At 36.5% G+C, this 13,693-nt stretch overlaps 1 protein-coding gene and 1 long non-coding RNA gene across 2 annotated transcripts in view; one reads left to right on the top strand and one right to left on the bottom strand.

Annotated features, from left to right (window-relative positions):
* LOC149476022 (glutamate receptor ionotropic, kainate 2) overlaps positions 1-12,971 on the bottom strand; it is a 38,442-nt gene extending 25,471 nt beyond the window's left edge. Inside the window, exon 1 of the mRNA XM_089713105.1 lies at positions 12,602-12,971. The gene's annotated coding sequence lies outside the window, so the exon portion shown is untranslated. The remainder of the gene's footprint in view (positions 1-12,601) is intronic.
* LOC149476015 (uncharacterized) overlaps positions 1-13,693 on the top strand; it is a 232,628-nt gene that overhangs the window by 184,742 nt on the left and 34,193 nt on the right. The gene's annotated exons all lie outside the window — the stretch shown is intronic.

Below are 13,693 nucleotides of genomic sequence, written 5' to 3' on the forward strand. Positions count from 1 at the left end.
TGGGCATACATTCAAATAAAAAAAGAATTATCAAAATCGGTTCACCCAGTCAAAGGTTCTGAACCAAGAGACTAAAAAGTGTAAAGAAATTAACGATCGGAGAGGTAATTTTAGAATAAAATGTCAATAAAAATTAAAATTATATAAGGCTTTACTTCTTCAACTAGCGCTTTTTTTAGCGCCAGTAGTTCCTGAGATTAGCGCGTTCAAACAAACATACGAACAAACTCTACAGCTTTATAATATTAGTATAGATTAATGCAAAAGCACGAACTATGTACTACGTTTCTCTCTTTTTAAATAGGATGATAATTTTGTGATTTACATGTTTTAATTACACAGGACACTGTTGAACCCTAAATAATTTGTAACTACAATGCTGTGTATTTTTCCGTGTTTTACATAAAACAAATATTGAGGACAGATTCATTTAAACTAATGCTAGTTTTTTGTTCCGACTTCGCCTAGTTTAAACCTGTAACCTACTATTCTAAACCCGAAAGTTTGTAAAAATATATTTTACGCAAAAATAGCTGATCGTCTCCTTATGAAATTTGATAATCTTAATACTATTATAAAGGCGAAAGTTTGTATGGATGTATGGATGTATGGATGTTTGTTACTCTTTCACGTAAAAACTACTGAACCGATTACAATGAAATTTAGCACACATATAGAGGGTAACTTGGATTAACACAAAGGATAGGTTTTATCCCGGAAATCCCACGGGAACGGGAACTATGCGGGTTTTCCTTTGAAAACGCGGGCGAAGCCGCGGGCGGAAATCTAGTATGTTAATATAATTCAATTGAAATACATTATTATAGTATGGATACTTGTAAAATTATAAACATTTGTCCAGGTATGTCTATGGTATGTATCGTCTTTGAGAAAAAATATAGCTTTGTACTCGTTAGAGAATTATCAAGTCAGTTTCATCAATATTGGTTCAATAATATAAACAAACTAACAAAATGACGTCGTTTTATATTTATGTTCCTTCTCCTACTTATCTTGAAGCACTAAATTCAAAACCTAGAACCATATACATAATCTGTTACGTATTTTAATTCTAGGAAACTCGTAAAAGGATACTTCCTATTGACCTAAAATTATAGGAATTGGCAAGGGAATGGCTGTCACGATACATATTGTTAAACTCAAACATTTATTTATTCAATTAGACTTCTTCTAGAAGCACTTTTGTAGGTAACTAGGTTAGGACGTAATAGTTCAGTGGTATGTATCTTTCCTATTTCGATAGAAAGTTTGATACTCTAGTAAAGACAAAATATTATATGGGTATTATAGCATTATTAGCATATATTATATTAAGCTATTGCATAGCTTCTATCGCGGGCCTTGAGCGCGGGGACCGAATCGAGAAATTCCGTAACGAAAAAACCTCACGCTCCCCACTCCGACGGGCACGGAGGTGTGGCTTGAAGGCATAGCATGCAATAGCTTTACCGCGGCAGTCCCCGAGTGCCACACGTCTTTTTATCTATGCAATATCTACAAGAATATTTTGTTGGACTTTTCTCTGCTTCGATCAGGATTTAAAATTTGAACTATGACATTAGTGAAAAATTACAGGACAAAGACACGACACGACTGTGTTCTGTTAAATAACACTTTATACTTTAAAGCCTATTGGTTACTTATTTTCAAAACATGTTGTTAAAAAACTTCAAAATATTGGCAAGTTAATACATTTCCCAAGATCCCCGTAAACTTGGAAGCAGTTGGACAGTTAAATTAATATTGTCAGTAATAATTCAATGCGGAAGTTTAGACCAATTTGAATTTCCAAGTTGAGATGGTCTGATTAATATCATGGTTGCCGTTTCCCGCCATATTGATTTCTGGAGAGTTCTATATCTCAGTTCTATGCACTTATGATGTCTTGTATATTGCGACTCTGTGGTTGTTTGTTATTTATTTATCTCTTTTTCTGCTTGAATTAGTCATTAAAACAATAAAATTGTGATTGTGATATTATAATATTAAAAAAAGAGCGTGTGTGCCAAGCACACGTGTCAGAATTGAAACTTCTTTCGCAAGTTTCAAAAATACCAAAATCGTCGTCTTACTCAATGACGTGACGGTATTGCCATGACGCGACCTTGAAATTTTACTCTCAACGCGCCTAAAGAAGTTTCACTTCAAAATAAGTGAGTTTTGATTTTATTTATTTAGAGTAAATCCAAATTCACAAAATCCAAATTCAAAATGTTAAAAAAAGCTTAGTTGGATGGGAAAGCTTAGGATGATGAAGTAAGAATTGCATTCTGTGTAAAAGTAATACTAAGTAAATAATGTATTATAATACCTATTATCTGTATCTGTAGTAAAACTAAACCATCGGTGAGCTTCCGCCACCTAAGAGCGCTTTCTGCAATTTCTGCGTTATTCCGCCACTACACATAGGCCAATGCATTGGCAAGTGCCCTGGCCAAGCCACTGGTCCAATGTGTAGAACGAGCGTTGGCGCATTGGCGGTAGATATTTTAACGTTGACCAGCCCCCCTAGCCAAGTGGCTTTCTGTTAGCGTAGCGTTCAATAGAATAGACTACGAATGTATGAGATTGGCGTAAGCTGTAGATACGTTGTATCTATGTACGTAAGCTGTAGATACAACGTATCTACAGCTTACGCCAATCTCATACATTCGTAGTCTATTCTATTGAACGCTACGCTAACAGAAAGCCACTTGGCTAGGGGGGCTGAACGGTTGCGAGCTTGCCGCGCTGAGTCGGTAATATCAAAAGGCACTTGTCGCAAGCTTGGTGCACCATCCACACATTGGCTTCGCGATCAAGAGTGCATATTTTCTTCTTGAGGCGAATTGACACCTAACCTAACGAAATGGCGTATAATAGCGCCATAACACATGGTCAGAGAAGCCTGATCTAGTTCAGGTGACGTGTTTTATATAATCTGCCTATATCTCGTTAGGATTTCTATGTTATTATATTGTTGAACGCTTTGAAATTTAAGAGGTCATCAGTGAACATTTGAAATCAAGAATTCGAAATTGCAGTATTTTAAACTGATTTTAAACGTGATTTATTATTTATCTATGCTAATAATATAACGCTGAAAGATTGTCTTCACTACATAGTATAAAACAAAGTCGCTTTCTCTGTCCCTATGTCCCTATGTATGCTTAAATCTTTAAAACTACGCAACGGATTTTGATGTGGTTTTTTTTTAATAGATAGAGTGATTCAAGAGCAAGGTTTTAGTATATAATTTATTATGTTTTATACAAAGCGGGCGAAGCCGCGGGCGGAAAGCTAGTTATGTATTTAACTTTTGTAGGGTCCATTTTTAATCTTTAAATAACTAGCGGTCTGCCAAATCTTCGCCCATGATATAGGCCTACAACATCCATATCCATATAACGGTGAAATAGTTAATTTTCAAAGGTCTCAGTTACTATCCTGAGATTAGTACCTTCAAACAAACAAATTTTTCTAATCATAATAAGTATAGATAATTGACTGGCCGGTTAGTGTGGTTGGTAGTAACCCTGCCTTCCAAGCCACTGGTCGTGAGTTCGATTGCCATCCGGGGCAAATATTTGTGTGATGAACATAAATGTTTGCTCTGTGTCTGGGTGTTAATTATCTATGTAAGTATTTATTTAAAATTATATATGTATGTTTATCAGCCATCTGGTTTCCATAACACAAGAGAAAGCTTAGTTTATGGGATCGATCGTGCCGTGTGTGAAAATTGTCCCGAAATATTTTTCATTATTTATTTATAAATAAACAGCGTTTAAACCCGTTAAAATGTGCAATTCAAAACACATATACTTTTACGTTTAAAGCCCGTAATTCGATATCTATTCGAGGTCTATTAAAGAACTTTTATTAACAACTAGCGGTCCGCCCCGGCTTCGCCCGTGGTACATGTTTACGTTTTCTCTACATAAGAACCATCCTCGTACTTCAAGGAATATAATAAAAAAAGAATTATCGAAATCGGTTCAGCCGTTCTCGAGTTATGCGCTTACCAACACATTTTGCGATTCATTTTTATATATAAGAAGAAGAAGAGCGATTTCATAATACACTAGCGGTCCGCCCCGGCTTCGCCCGTGGTACATGTTTACGTTTTCTCTACATAAGAACCATCCTCGTACTTCAAGGAATATAATAAAAAAAGAATTATCGAAATCGGTTCAGCCGTTCTCGAGTTATGCGCTTACCAACACATTTTGCGATTCATTTTTATATAAGATAAGAAGAAGAAGAGCGATTTCATAATACACTAGCGGTCCGCCCCGGCTTCGCCCGTGGTACATGTTTACGTTTTCTCTACATAAGAACCAACCTCGTACTTCAAGGAATATAATAAAAAAAGAATTATCGAAATCGGTTCAGCCGTTCTCGAGTTATGCGCTTACCAACACATTTTGCGATTCATTTTTATATATAAGAGAAGAGGGTATTATACTAGTCTCAATTCGTGGCTCGGTTTGTCCCAAATCCAGTAGAGCACTTGGGTGTCATCCAAATGTGAGTTTCTTTGTAAATCGCAACATTTTTTATTCTTTGGTACGAAGGCTCTTTGTAACTCGTAACATTTTCTATTTTTTGGTACTTACTGACTTGGTACGGTTGCATATCCTTCCTACTAATCCTACTAATATTATAAATGCGAAAGTTTGTGAGGATGGATGTATGTGTATGTATGTTTGTTACTCTTTCACGAAAATACTACTGAACAGATTACAATGAAATTTAGCACACATATAGAGGGTAACTTGGATTAACACATAGGATAGGTTTTATCCCCGAAATCCCGCGGGGACGTGAACTATGCAGGTTTTTCTTTGAAGCGGAGAGCTAGCAAGTAATATGCCATGATGACTGCCAAGCTTTATTTTACCGTGGATAAAACATGAGCCAGATGAAACTAATCTATATTCTCTTATATATAAAATTCTCGTGTCACAATGTTAGTCTGCATACTCCTCCGAAACGGGTGGACCGATTCTCATGAAATTTTCTGTGCATATCGGGTAAGTCTGAGAATCGGCCAACATCTATTTTTCATATGTACCACGGGCGAAGCCGGGGCGGGCCGCTAGTATATATATAAAAGAAAGTCGTGTTATTTACTCCACTTATAACTCAAGAGGGGCTGAACCGATTTAGCTGAAAATTGGCAGGGAGGTAGTTTAGAGCCAGGAGAAGGACATAGGATACTAAATATGTACCACGGGTGAAGCCCGGGCGGACCACAAGTATTATATTAAATGAAATAAGGTAAAAGTTAATGTTATAATATATATTTCATATTTTCCCTCCATAAGAACCCTTCCTTGTCCCTTGTCCTTGTTCCTTGCCTGAACAATAACGTTAAAAATTATCCGAATTTGTCGAGCCGTTCTCGAGTTTTTTTTTTTTTTTTTTATTCAAAACAGAGCATCCATCACGCGAACCACGAGCTCAATTGCTACATAACCTAAAATCTGGGGACCTTCAAGAGCGTACTCCTATCTTAAAGGCCGGCAACACACTCACAATGTCCCCGGCGTTGTAGGTGCATATGGACGACGCTGGCAGCTTACCATCAGGCATCGCGTCTGCTCTGTTGCCTGATGCCTCCTCTCACATAAAAAAACCCCTACTACACTTTTTTACCAAAGAACGCACCAACAAAAGAACAATTCAAGTTTCACTGCGAGCTTGTTAGCTCAATGCTCAAGTATACAGCCGTGTACTAATCTAGCATCTTCTCGAAGCTTCTTGGGGTTCTTCACGCTGATGACGTAAGCAGAAACGAGGGCTCTTGATTGGTCAAATTTTGTGGATATTTTGTTCTTCACTACATAGTAGTAACAAAGTCGCTTCCGCTGTCCCTATTTCCATACCTATACTAACATTATAAAGCTGAAGGGTTTGTTTGTTTGAACGCGCTAATCTCGGGAACTAGTCTGATTTGAACAATTATTTCGGTGTTAGATAGCCCATTTATCGAGGAAGACTATATAACTCGCTAAGACCAACAGGAGCGGAGCACTGCGGGTAAAACCGCGGAGCACAGCTATGTATGCTTAAATCTTTAAAACTACGCAACGGACTTTGATTGATAGATAGAAGAAGGTTTTAGTATATTGGGTTTAAGCAAAGCGAGCGAAGCTGCGGGCGGAAAGCTAGTATATTATAAAGAGGAAACAATGTATGTTTATAATGTTTTCACATAAAAAGTACAGGGGCCGTATTATGACCCCTTATTTCCAGACAGCTTACGCCGGGCGTATATAATAATATACTATCTGGAAATAAGAGGCCCCTGAACCGATTTCCAAAATTATTTATTGCCACTATAATAAAAATTTCACACATTAATTAATTTTGAAAAAAACCTTTAAAATCTTAACGTACATCGAGTAAAATGAAACACAAGTAAATAAATTTATTCCTGTTATGTACTTTGTAAATTATGAGCATACATAATGGAATTAAAATTAGATTAGTATAATATGATTTATCCGAGTCCACATTAATCTATATTAATATCATAAAGTGGATGGTTTGTGTTTTTGTTTGTAAATTATAAACTCAACTAATGGGTCGATTATAAACTTCTATAATATAATTACTATACCTATAGGTAGTATGTCATTTTTCTATTATCCTGCTTAATATTTTTTTGTCGTATATTTTGTCTACATAAACTTACTTGTTTTAACTACGAATGAGGTGTACCCATGGTGTACCTACTGAACTTCTACTGAAAGACATAAGACATGTTCACTGTTGTAGTAGATTAGAATATATTTAATATTCTTATGGATTTTATGAATTCTGACTATTTTAAAATGTACTAGAAAAACAATTAAAAACGAACAAAAGCTAATAAATTCGCGTTCCAGGTTTCTTGCCGGCGCTTCTTCGTAGAAACTGCTTTCCGAACCGGTGGTAAACATGTAATAATACAGGTACTGTGAAGATTCAAAAGAGCTTCTCTAAGAAGTCTACTTGCTTAAATAAATACTTGAGTTTACAATATTCAAGGTTTCCGAAACGATGGTTAATCTAGATATATACAGGGTGTCCCACTATTATACTAAGCGCGAAGGGACTTGTAGTTTTGTATACACTGATCACGTTTTATTTTTAAAAATTTACTATGGCCATTTTACTCATTAGGTTAAGTACTTTCGATATCAGTTTAAAGTTTTTTGATATCTGTAATAGTTACAGAATAACCGCCTGTGCACACTTAACGATTACACCCTGTATTATTAATCTACTAGCTATGCCCTACGGTTTTACCCGCATTGCTCTGCTGCTATTGTTATTAGCGTGATAATATATAGCCTTCCTCGATAAATGGGCTATCTAACACTGAAAGAATTTTTCAGATCGGAGCAGTAGTCCCTGAGATTAGCGCGTTCAAACAAACAAACTCTTCAGCTTTATAATATTAGTAATTAGTATAGATAGTATAAATTACAATACAAGAAGTCTAGTTGCATACAAAAAATGTTTGAATTAGAGTTAAAAACCGGCTTGAAAAAGAGCAGCACTTTATTATTAAACAAACTGTTAGATAATATATGGATATAAAACTTTAAAAACCAATAAGTCAACAGTGACTTTGACCCAGTTTTCCGTTTAACATATTGCTCGTTAGTTGACCGAGTTTTGTGGGTATGTTTTTGTTTTGTGTGTCGATATTATTATCCCCGTATACTATAACATAACTGTAGTACATATAAAGTATTGCAAATAATTACTTCATAGTATACCTAAAACAAAGTTATCGTTAAATAAGTTATCGAGTACAAACACGAAAAATACAGTCAAATTCAGAAACTGCTACGTTTTTGGAAACGTCGGTTGATTATTTGTGTTTATTTGTGAATAAAATTATTTTAAATTAACATATACGATTTAAATAAACACTCATCAGTTCCTTTTTTTAAAGTGAAACTTTTATTACATCGTCTCAAACTTTTTGGTCTGTGTAGCGCATGTCGCGTGTATCGCGGCTGCCGAGTAGGTATACCTACTCGGCAGCCGACCGACACGCGACATGCGCTACACAAAGCAGTGTTCGGAACCGTTCGAACAGTTTCACTTTTACCGTGGTTTCATAAAACCACACAACATTTTTTTTATTTTCAATAGTTTTTTATCCCAGGAAACCGGAACGGAGCCGGGAGCCGACGACTTTCAGATCTTTTTAATTACTTTTCTGAAGGCATTTTACAATCGATCCTAAACACAGAAGTATTTTCTTTTTTCCAATCTACACCGAAGTATCTGAACGGATTTAAGACTAAAATAATTTACCTTGAGAATACGGACATAATATCATACTTTTTATTCCGAAACAATTTTGCCAAATTCCCATGCCAAAAAAGAGATGGGTCATAACGGACGATATCTATACTAATACTATAAAGCTGAAGAGTTTGTTTGTTTGTTTGAACGCGCTAATCTCAAGAACTACTGGTCCGATTTGAAAAATTCTTTCGGTGTTAGATAGCCCATTCATCGAGGAAGGCTATAATATATTATCACGCTAAGACCAACAGGAGCGGAAGGTACGTAAAGCTGGCGATGAAAAATTAGCGAAATTAAAAAAAAAAACAACACCAGAATTTGTTGCTTATTTGTTGCTAATTAGTTGCTATAATGACGATTTTGTTGCTCAACCCGTTCGCTGAAAATCAGCAACAGTTCTAGCTTAACGTTAAGGTAGGGTGAAGAAATCGGAAAAAGTCAGGTGAATTTGTTGCTAATTTGTTGCTGCATAAAAACAGTGAAAATTTTGAATTTTTTTCATTGGCGCCAAAAATAACACGGATCACGTCAACTTAACTGTCGATTTTTGGTAGTGAAACATAAAAAAAAATTTGTTGCTCCTCACATCGTTCACTGGCACAGTGTACAGAGCCAGCAACAAAATAGAAACCGGAAGTCGAGTTAATTTTGAAACCAGTTTGCTAGAAAATCGTCCACGCCAGCTTAACTGTCGATTTTCGGTAGTGAAACATAAAAAAAAATTTGTTGCTCCTCACATCGTTCACTGGCACAGTGTACAGAGCCAGCAACAAAATAGAAACCGGAAGTAGAGTTAATTTTGAAACCGGTTTGCTAGAAAATCGTCCACGCCAGCTTAACTGTCGATTTTCGGTAGTGAAACATAAAAAAAAAATGTTGCTCCTCACATCGTTCACCGGCACAGTGTACAGAGCTAGCAACAAAATAGAAACCGGAAGAAGAGTTAATTTTGAAACCGGTTTGCAAACACCAAACACCAAACACCAAACTTGTTCGTTGTTCGTTGTTCGGTGTTCGGTGTTCGGTGTTCGGTGTTCGTTGTTCGTTGTTCGTTGTTCATTGTTCGTTGTTCGTTGTTCGTTGTTCGGTGTTCGGTGTTCGGTGTTCGGTGTTCGTTGTTCGGTGTTCGTTGTTCGTTGTTCGTTGTTCGTTGTTCGTTGTTCGTTGTTCGTTGTTCGTTGTTCGGTGTTCGGTGTTCGGTGTTCGGTGTTCGGTGTTCGGTGTTCGGTGTTCGGTGTTCGGTGTTCGGTGTTCGGTGTTCGGTGTTCGGTGTTCGGTGTTCGGTGTTCGGTGTTCGGTGTTCGGTGTTCGGTGTTCGGTGTTCTTTGTTCTTTGTTCGTTGATCGTTGATCGTTGATCGTTGATCGTTGATCGTTGATCGTTGTTCGTTGTTCGTTGTTCGTTGTTCGTTGTTCGTTGTTCGTTGTTCGTTGTTCGTTGTTCGTTGTTCGGTGTTCGGTGTTCGGTGTTCGGTGTTCGGTGTTCGTTGTTCTTTGTTCTTTGTTCTTTGTTCTTTGTTCGTTGATCGTTGATCGTTGTTCGTTGTTCGTTGTTCGTTGTTCGTTGTTCGTTGTTCGGTGTTCGTTGTTCGTTGTTCGTTGTTCGTTGTTCGTTGTTCGGTGTTCGGTGTTCGGTGTTCGGTGTTCGGTGTTCGGTGTTCGGTGTTCGGTGTTCGTTGTTCGTTGTTCGTTGTTCGTTGTTCGTTGTTCGTTGTTCGTTGTTCGTTGTTCGTTGTTCGTTGTTCGTTGTTCGTTGTTCGTTGTTCGTTGTTCGTTGTTCGTTGTTCGTTGTTCGTTGTTCGTTGTTCGTTGTTCGTTGTTCGTTGTTCGTTGTTCGTTGTTCGTTGTTCGTTGTTCGTTGTTCGTTGTTCGTTGTTCGTTGTTCGTTGTTCGTTGTTCGGTGTTCGGTGTTCGGTGTTCGGTGTTCGGTGTTCGGTGTTCGGTGTTCGGTGTTCGGTGTTCGGTGTTCGGTGTTCGTTGTTCGTTGTTCGTTGTTCGTTGTTCGGTGTTCGGTGTTCGGTGTTTGGTGTTTGGTTGTTCGTTGTTCATTGTTCGTTCGGTGTTTGGTGTTTGGTGTTTGCAAACCGGTTTCAAAATTAACTCTACTTCCGGTTTCTATTTTGTTGCTGGCTCTGTACACTGTGCCGGTGAACGATGTGAGGAGCAACAAATTTTTTTTTTATGTTTCACTACCGAAAATCGACAGTTAAGCTGGCGTGGACGATTTTCTAGCAAACCGTTTTCAAAATTAACTCTACTTCCGGTTTCTATTTTGTTGCTGGCTCTGTACACTGTGCCGGTGAACGATGTGAGGAGCAACAAATTTTTTTTTATGTTTCACTACCGAAAATCGACAGTTAAGCTGGCATGGACGATTTTCTAGCAAACTGGTTTCAAAATTAACTCTACTTCCGGTTTCTATTTTGTTGCTGGCTCTGTAAACTGTGCCAGTGAACGATGTGAGGAGCAACAAATTTTTTTTTATGTTTCACTACCGAAAATCGACAATTAAGTTGACGTGGCCTGTGTTATTTTTGGCGCCAATGAAAAAAAATCAAAATTTTCACTGTTTTTATGCAGCAACAAATTAGCAACAAATTCACCTGCATTTTTGCAACGATCCATCCCTTTTTCCAATTTCTTCACGCTACCTTAACGTTAAGCTAGAACTGTTGCTGATTTTCAGCGAACGGTTTGAGCAACAAAATCGTCATTATAGCAACTAATTAGCAACAAATAAGCAACAAATTCTTGTGTTGTTTTTTTTTAATTTCGCTAATTTTTCATCGCCAGCTTTACGTACCTAGGAGCGGAGCCCCGCAAGTGAATAAACTGTCCAAGTGAGTGCAGGCGAGAAATCAAAAGTGCAGGTAGAGTGAGTACATTTTGGTCATTTATTTAGCGAGCGTACAGGAAATAAATTGATTTTTCAATTTATCTGCTCCTTTGCTAATATTACCACTGCTCGAAACGGTGAAGGCAAACACTGTGAGGAAACCGACATGTCGAAGAATTAAAAGTTCGACGACATGTGTCATCCGCCCAGCCGCACTTGACCAGCGTGGTGCACTTTGGCCTGTGCCCACTTATGAGGCCCGTGTCCCAGCAGTGGGAACGTAGGTACCTATATAGGCTTGTCTTGTTGTTGATGATAATGACGCATTTTACAGGCATTTTCACAATTACGCTAAGTTTCTCGCTTAGTAGTTATAGTGAAAAATTATGAATGGGTTCTCTTAATTTTATACGTTTATTAGTCAGATACCTAGGTACATAACTAGTTAATAAAAAGAATAGTTAAAAGCATTTATTATGTAGGAACCTACTAGCTGCGCTTCGCGGATTCACCTGCGTGGCTCCGCTCCTGTTGGTCTTAGCGAGATGATATATTATGTATAGCCTATATCCATACTAATATTATAAATGCGAAAGTAACTCTGTCTGTCTGTCTGTCTGTTACTCAATCACGCCTAAACTACTGAACCAATTTGCATGAAATTTGGTATGGAGATATTTTGATACCCGAGAAAGGACATATGATAGGTTTTATTCCGGAAATCCTACGGGAACGGGTTTTTCTTTGAAAACGCGGGCGAAGCCGCGGGCGGAAAGCTAGTTTCCTATATTTCCTTGATAAATGGGCTATCCAACACCGAACGAATTTTTTAAATCGGACCATTAGTTCCCGAGATTAGCGCGTTCAAACAAACAAACTCTTCAGCTTTATAATATTGGTATCGAAGTATAGATTTAATTATTTATGTTTGACAGTCATCGTTATGAACACAAACCAATAGATAAAGTAGTTAGTAAATATTACATCTTTCTAATGAACTATGAAAATAGTTGACTTCAATGTGTAATTATTTTATTAATGTTGAACCACTAATTTTCGTACCTATAAATTTCGTATAAAAAAGAGATACATATCTATGTAACTAGGTATGTGTAAAAAAACATAATATACCTAGTAAGTATTAAAAATAAATGACATTTACGATATTTTCGAAGCCGGTCCACATGCTTTTATATAATTCAATATCCAAATAAAATAATAAACAATCAATAATAATTGAATCAAATTTTTGATCATACGTAAAACGGAATGTCACAATTTTTAACAATGACATACAAAGTACCTGGGGATGCGCCAATTACAAATTTATAGGCACAAATCCAATTATTGATACTATCCGTTAATTAAGAACAATATCGATTATTCGCACATACTTCAAATTCGAACGGAAACAACAAAGATATATATTTTATCTATTCAACACACTCACCATCAAAATATTCCTCTATAATGCAAAGAATACGAAATCACTAATAATTTTTTCATGACACAGACACTAACATGCTTACATCCTCTTCAATTTTCAACATTTAACGTCATTTTCACCGGAAAAATCCACATTCAAACATCACAAAATACATGAAACACTATTATCTACATAAATATGATTTAACAATAGTCGATTTTTATCAAAAACACGTTTAAATTCACATAAATTCACATCGAAAAAAATACGCGCGTCGCTCAAAGAAAAGCGGGTCCTACTGATTATTTCATAGGAATACATAGCTATGATTATGTAAAATAACATAAATTCATTGCAAACAAACAAAAATGATCCTTATAATAACTTGTGGTGGGTTAATATTACGATAATCACGAGGGGGTGGTAAATTTTCACCCCACAAAGGGAGGGTATAGAATGTCACGAGGGATGTCCTCAATGTAATGTTGTTACCTCTCCTATCCATTGTTAAACTCTATTGTCTATTCGCTATTTTTAGAACGTGAACCGATATTCAAGTATCGAATATCACAGTTTTTTTTTTAATTATACATTTTTTGAAGTGAAAACTTCTTATGCGGCGTTGAGCACTTTTTCTGTAATGGGTATAAAATCTTAAACCCGCGTCAGGACATGTGACCAGATCGAAAAAATGTAAGACGGTTAGTCGGATACCATTCCAAAATATCAAACATGCTCAACGTTATTAATCAAGTTTTCACTTCTGCCGGCACTCCCGGAGTGCAACCCGTCTTTTTTTTTATTAGATAATTTTAGCTACTCATTTTAAGGATAATATCCGTAGTTTAAGGATAATAATAATTGAGGTTCGAGAAAGTTTATATGTTTATTTTATTGTTTAAAAATAAATAACATAGATTGTGATATTCAATTGTTTAAATTACAGTCATTAAAAAATTGGATAAATAAAAAAGAATTCCTGCATAAAGTTAATAATATACAATGTTAGATATTTATTTATTATTTGATACTATGATCATTATACTTTTAATTTTGACTGGAAGAGCAATTTTCATGAAAATATTAAATTAAATAGGTACAGTTTATTTATCCACT

The sequence above is a fragment of the Colias philodice genome, chromosome 29 (assembly GCF_061535455.1).
Source record: "Colias philodice isolate Cphi_HAF_F1 chromosome 29, ilColPhil1 Martin Lab GWU primary, whole genome shotgun sequence".
NCBI lineage: Eukaryota > Metazoa > Arthropoda > Insecta > Lepidoptera > Pieridae > Colias > Colias philodice.